The 6,864-nt window shown below is 51.5% G+C and overlaps 1 protein-coding gene across 5 annotated transcripts in view; it reads left to right on the top strand.

The window, feature by feature from the left end:
• The first annotated feature begins 777 nt into the window (after nucleotides 1-777).
• Nucleotides 778-6,864, top strand: part of RAPH1 (Ras association (RalGDS/AF-6) and pleckstrin homology domains 1) — a 79,149-nt gene continuing 73,062 nt past the window's right edge. For all 5 annotated transcript variants that reach the window (XM_059702826.1, XM_059702825.1, XM_059702824.1 and 2 more), the window contains exon 1: nucleotides 778-911. The gene's annotated coding sequence lies outside the window, so the exon portion shown is untranslated. The remainder of the gene's footprint in view (nucleotides 912-6,864) is intronic.

Raw genomic sequence — 6,864 nt, 5'->3', positions numbered from 1 at the left:
CTCCTAAGCAATTTCAAGAAGGGAGTGACAGCTATTAGAACCCAAGGTAAGCAAATGCCCGAGTGAAAAAGTCCTTCAAGATAACTGCCATGTCCAATTTTTAAAAGCTTCCCAATATAGTGCACGAACTGTAGAGGGTTGTTGCCCCAAAAGGAAAGGATTTCTTTAAAAAAAAAAAAAGCCTCAGGTTGCGAGGACAGTGGTCCTTTAAGCGCCTCAGCCGCCTCCGGAGTGCGGCCGGGGTGCCCGGTCCTCGGCACGAGGTGCACGCAGGCCGGTCCCGGATCCGCTCCGGCCCCGGCGCCCCAGGGCCCGGGACGGGGGCCGCGGGCCCGCTTCCAGGGGGCGGGGCGGGGCGGCGCCGGGATTTCCCTTCCTCCCCATTCATTCCGAGTCACCGGCTCCCGCGGCGGCTCACGGGGCGCGGAGGGCGGCCGGCTGGGTGCGGTCGGGCGCCCGAGGGGAAGGTGAGCGGGCGGGGCGGGGCGCGGGCGCGGGCGGAGGCCGGGGAGCGCGGGCGCGGGCGCGGGCGCGGGGCGCGGGCGGGGGGCGCGGCCGCCGGCGCCGGAAGTGAGTGATAGGCGGGGGCGGGGGCGGCGAGCGGCCGGCGCGAGTCGGTCCGCCTGTGGGCCGCCCGGCCCTCAGCCCCTCCTCCGGCGTCTCGGCCGGACACGGCCGCCCCGTCCGCCGCGCGCTCCCCGCGCGCTCCCGACCCGCCTCGCGGCCGCCGCCCGGTCCGCCCGTCAGTCAGTCAGTCCCGGAGCGCGCGGCGCGGGAGCTGCGGACGCTCGCGGCGTCTCTCGGGAGGGAGCGCCGCGCCTGGGAGGAGGCGGCGGCGGCGGCGGCTGAGGAGCTGCCCAGCCCGGCCGCTACGGTCGCCGGGGCCGCCGGTCTCCCGAGCAGCTGTCGCGGTGAGTGCCCAGCTCGCCCTCGGGCTGGCGGGGGAAGCGGCGGGCGCGGGGCTGGGAGGGACGGCCGCTCTCCCGCCTCCATTTTCCCGGCGCCCGGCCCCGCCATCGGGCGCGGTGCGGGCGGCCGAGCTGGGCGGGGTCGCGGCCGGGGCTGCGTGGACCTGGCCCCGCGCGGGGACGGCCGGCCGGGCCTGGGCTGCACCCCGCGCCCCCGGGGGTCGCGGCGGAGGGAGACAATGCGTCCAGGGCCGCCGGCGGAGGGTGCGGTTGGCTCCTCGGAGCGGCGCCGCGAGCTGGTGGCCCGGACCGCGGGGCGGGGACGACGCCCCCGACTCGCTGCAGAAGCCGCGCTCCCGGCCCGGGCTTCCTCGGTCCCGGCGCCCCCTCCCCACCTCCCACCTCCCCTCCTCGTTCGCGTTGGAGTTCGGTGCAGAGACCTGGAAAGGCGGGGCGCCTTCGTTCTCATGAAGCAGCCAAGTAATTGCTCCGGGCTTCCAGCCCCGGCTCCTCTCTCTGGGTCTGTGTGCGTTCCCGCCGGAAATCCAAACTGCCGTTCATGGGGGGCGGGGGGATGTCGGGGTGGGGGGCAGCAGGCCGTGTAATAGCATTGGGATGCCTCCGTGTGAAGCCGGCTTGGAAGGTGGGTTTCTTACGCAGCCGGTGCCTTAGGGTGACCCCGCACGGGGAGCTGGGAGCCGCAGAAACCCCGCTGCTGATGAGCGCGAGGACGCGGCTCCGTGGGAATAGCGGCGGGGAGAGTGCGGCGTCCCAGCCGGGGCCGTGTGCGTGCATTTCTCACTCTCCGTGAGAAGGGCGGGCGGGGGGCGATGGGGGGCTGGGAGGTCTTCCCTGAGCCCCCCGCGAGGCTTGCTGTCTGCAGCGCGCCTGGGCGAGCTGGCCGGCTGTGCAGGGACGTCCACGGTCCAGGGCGCCGGCGAGGGGTGGGGGCCGTCGGGTCATGGGACGCGTGGCACGGGGTCCGTGGGGACGTGGCATTCTAGCAGGGACCTGTGCCATGCCCGCTGCCTGGGTCGGACCGTGGTGGAAGCAGCTCGCCCGCTCCGGCCGGGGCCGCCGGCGGCTCCAGAAGCGCTGTCACTGGCCGAGCGGCGCGGCGCGGGCGACGCTGCTCCAGCCGGGACCCCGGAGCGCACCACCTGCCGCCCGCCCCGAGGGTCACCGGGCGCGGTAAACGAGATCACGTGTGCGGAGCGCCGTGCTGGGCGCCGGGGGTCAACAAGTGCGAGTTCCCTTCTTCCCTCGCCCGCCGCTTTGGGGATTTTCTTGGGGGAAGCTGGGAGAAGAAGGGAACGTAGGCCATTGCGATGCAGTGAATGATAGAATAAAATGTTGGAGTAGAGGTGCGAAATAGGAGAGCGAAGAGGAAAGAGCGTAATTCAAGATTGGGAGCTGGGGGGGGGGGCGGGGCGGGGCGGGGGGATTGATGGGAGTTTCGGCATTTAAATGGGACCTTTCAGAATGGGCAGGATTTCAGCTGATGTGCATTTGGAGGGGGAGGACCATCCAAGTAGAGGTGGTGCTGCTCTTGAGAAAGATGGTGGGGGGGCGGGGGGGATGTAGGGCAAAACTGAGGCTCTCCAAAGCTCTTAGGTTCCTGTTGAGCCTGACGTGCGCCGATTGTCTCTGTTATTTTGCTTTTGGTGTTGTGAATTTCCCAGAAACCAGATCTAGGGTATTCAAGCAAGTACAGAGAGATGTCTAACAAAGCTTAATACATGATTCTTTTTGGATTAGACATTTTGTGTTATTTGGACTGCTGTTCTCTTCTATTTGAATTTAATAAAGAATTATTTGTAGATAATTCCTCTATTTGGTAGAAAAAGCATCTGATTTTTCAGATTCAAAAGTCTCACTAAGGTTATATATTAAGTAACTGGCTGAAAGGAGGGAGTACATATTGGGTGTGTCTCAAACTTTTGATCCACGTTATTTGTTTTCACAAATATTTTAACACATATTTTTCCACAGAGGTGTTTTTAACCTTTGTCTTTGAAGATAATTAAAAAGGCCTGTTCTTTTGGTTTTGCTCCCTTTGGTTCCCACTCATGCGTAATTACTTATTAGGTTGGTATGGTGGGTGACGGTCACACTATTCATAGGTAATTAGACACGGTATAAAATCTCATGGCTTTGCCTTGGTTCTCAAGTAGTTGAATGTCAACATATTAGTTTTGTTAATCCCAAACTCTTATTTGAGGAAAATTAGTATTAGTGAAACAGGTATGTGACCGCAGGCAAATCACTTATCAAGGATCTCAATTTCTTTACCTATAGAATGAGAAATATGAATTAGATCAGCGATTTTCAACCTTTTTCCTCTCATGGCACACATAAACTAATTACTAAAATTCTGTGGCACCCCAGAAGTATATATTTTGCCTGACCCTGCCCCCCCCCAAGAAAAAAAGATATAATTTTGATTCATTCACACTGGAGGGCTATTGTTGTGTTGGCTGTTGTCTTTTTTTTTTTTTTTAACAATCTAAGGGAAAAGACGGCAGTGCCCCTAACTAGTCAGGTATTGCAGGTTTAAAAAATTCTTGCAGCCCACCAGTTGAAATTCACTGGATTAGATCACTATTTTTCAATCTGTGTTTTACTGAAGTCTGGAATTTTGAAGAAGACCTTTAGAGGTTCTGCAGATGTTTGATTTAAACCTCATTAAAAGTGTATTTTAAACCCGTAATTTTAAGTGACTATTATATGACATGCACTGTTTAAAATGCGTTTACATATATTAATTTACTTAATCCTTGCAATAATCCTATGAAGCTTCTGTTAATATCTAAGAGGCACAAAATACAAAGCTATAAAGTGGTAGAGCTTTATAGCATAATTCTTAAGCTTGCATTCTTTTTTCTTTTTTTTTTCTTGTTAATCCTCACACAAGGATATTTTCCCATTGGTTTTTAGAGAGCGTGTAAGGGAGGGAGGGCAAGAAAGAGAGAGAAAGAAAAAGAGAAAGAGAAACATTGATATGAGAGAGAAACAACAATAGGTGCCTCCTTCACTCAATCTGCAACTCAGGTACTTGCCCTTGACCAGGTATTGAACCCGTGACCCTTCACTGCTTGGGCAGATGCTCTAATCAGTGAGCTACACGGGCCAGGGCAAGTTTGTATTCTTAATCACATTCCTATACTGCCACCATAATAAAATAAATAACACACAAGTACTTTTTATTGTGGTAAAAATATACAACGTAATTTTTACCATTCTAAGCATTTTTAAGTGTACAGTTCATTGGTATTAAGTACATTCACATGGTTGTGAAACAATCATCACTATCCATTTCCAGAACTTTTTCATCATCTCAAACTGAAACTACTCATTAAACAGTAACTCTCCATCTCCTCTCCCTCTCCAACCCTTGGTAACTGCTTTTCTCCTTCTGTCTATGATTTTGACTACCCTGGGACGTCACATAAGTGGAGTCATGCAATATTTATTTTTTTGTTGTATCTGGCTTTCTTCACTTAGCATAATGTCTTCAAGTTTCATCACGTTGTAGCATGAATCACACTTTCATTATTTTGGGCATATACCCAGAAGTGGAATGGCTGGATCATACGGTAATTTTGTTTGATTTCTTTTTAGAAACTACCCTGCTGTGTTCTCCAGCAGTCATGGCATTTTACATTCCCACCAGCAGTGCACAAGGGTTCCATTTCTTCTGTCCTCACCAACACTTGTGATTTTATGTTTTTGTTTTATAATAGCCATCCTAATGAGAGGGAAGTGGTATATCTTTGTGGTTTTACATTTTTCTAATGATTAATGATGTTGAGCATCTTTTCATGTGCTTATTGACCAGTTGTGCGTCGTCTTTGTAAAAATGTCTATTCACGCCCTTTGCCCCTTTTTAAAATTGGTTTGTTTTGTTGTTGAGTTGCAAGAATTCTTCATGTATTCTGGATATTAACTTTGTATCAGATTAATGATTTATAAACATTTGCTCCCACTTTGTGGGGTGCTTTTCACTCTATGGTGTTCTTTGATGTTCAAAGTTTTTCATTTTAATGAAGTCCACTTTATTTTTGTCTTTTTTTGCCTTTCCTTTTGGTGTCATGTCTAAGATATCATTGCAAATCTAGTGTTATGAAGCTTTTCCTCTGTTTTCTTCTAAGAGTTTTAATAGCTTTAGCTCTTATGTTTAGGCCGTTGATCCATTTTGAGTTATTAGTATTTGCATGTAATTTCAGGTAAGGGTCCCACTTCATTCTTTTATTTGTGAATATCCAGTTTTCCCAGCACCATTTGTTGAAAGGACTGTATGTACTTTCCCCATTGAATTGTCTTGGCATCCTCATGTACATGTATATAAAATTTTAACACATTGAAAACCATAGTGCAACAACATGATTAGACATGGTTTGTTTTTTGGGGGGAGAAGGGGGCAAGCATTCCTTAGTATACAGCTTCTCTTACTATCTCTGTGCTTAATTGTGATTTTTAAATGGGTTAATTAATGATAAGGAAAGTTGGAGTTTGCAGTAGATTTTTAAAAAACTCAGCCGTTGTCTATTCATATGGAATTGTTTAAATAATACCTTACTATGGCAAATGCATTGTGTTTAGTTAAACAATGGGCAGGACCCAAGTCCATTTCTTTGTGGGTATAATTCTGTGTAAGTCATTTGTTTAGTAACAAATAAACATATAACACTATGTCCTCATGTCATAATATTAGATGTTTCTATAACTTTTTTAAAGGTTTGGGTTTTTTTGTATGTTTGCCTTCTAAGCAGTTGTTAGATATTACTAAGTTTTGAAAGAAAAAATTATTTTAAAAAACCCACTTGTATCCATTTTATTGAAGCATATCCTGAGACTGCAAAGTGAACCATTAAAAGCTGCTAACAAGACAAAACAAAGCAAAACAAAAGCACCCTGGCCAGGTAGTTCAGTTGGTTGGAGCGTAGTACTGGGTTCAGGCACAGACCCAGGTTGACGTGCGCTGACCACCAGTGGGTGGTGTGGAACATTGCGAGTGTCCGTGACACGGCAGTGGAAGCGCTGCTGGCCCCGATGGGCCCCACTGAGAGTGGGACCACAGTGGGATGGTGGAGCAGATGAGCAGGCGGCCCCAGCAGGCCAAGATGGTGTGAGTGGGGGCCCGATTGCCCTGCAGACGGCGATCAGCGGTGGGGGTCGAGTCCGCTGCCTAGCTCCCAGGCACTGAGGGAGCCGGGTTGGGGGGCTCGGCCCCGATCGATCATCCCACAGACAGTTGCCGGGGTCCAACCCCAGCAGGTCCAGGGGTTCCCAAAGGCGTAGACGGAGTCGGCGAAGAAGGAATGACACGAGGACAGCGTTCAGTTGATCAGCAGCCCAGCCAGGATCTCCAGCCAGGATCTCCAGCCAAGTTCTGGTCTGGATCTCCAGAGAGGTTCTGCTTAGGATCTCCAGCCAGGTTCTGTAGCCATGTTCCCTCGCTAGGTTCTCCAGCCAGGTTCTGTCTGAGATCTCCAGGTTCGGTCACCAGGTTCTAGTCAGGTTCTCTTGCCATATTTCTATAGTCAGGTTCAGTCCAGGATCCCCTGCCATGCTCTCTCGCCAGGCTCCGCCTCCAGGCTCCGAGGCCAGTCCCTGTCCAGGATCCTCCGGCATGCTCTCTCCAGCGAAGTTCTTCTATCTCTAGAGAACGTTCTGTGTAGGTCCTGTGCCTAGGCTCTGTCTCTCTTGGTCCTGTCTTCCAAGCCCTGTCTCCTAAGTTCTGTCTCTTTCTGTCTTGTTACATCTGTATTTATACCAGTTGATTCAATCCTATCAATCTCTATTACAAAGGTTAGGGCGTTTCTTATCTCCATTCCAGGGAGAAAAGATTATGTAGCTTAAGCATGATTGTTTGTAGTGATTAACTACCCGCCTGGCACTTAGTTAAGGAGTTTCATCCCCTCCCTGACTTCAGGGAAAAATTCCTACCTGGGGA

Source organism: Myotis daubentonii, chromosome 7, assembly GCF_963259705.1.
Source record: "Myotis daubentonii chromosome 7, mMyoDau2.1, whole genome shotgun sequence".
NCBI classification, from domain to species: Eukaryota; Metazoa; Chordata; class Mammalia; order Chiroptera; family Vespertilionidae; genus Myotis; species Myotis daubentonii.
The sequence above is the reverse complement of the archived record's forward strand: the minus strand, read 5'-3'. Positions and strand labels throughout refer to the sequence as shown.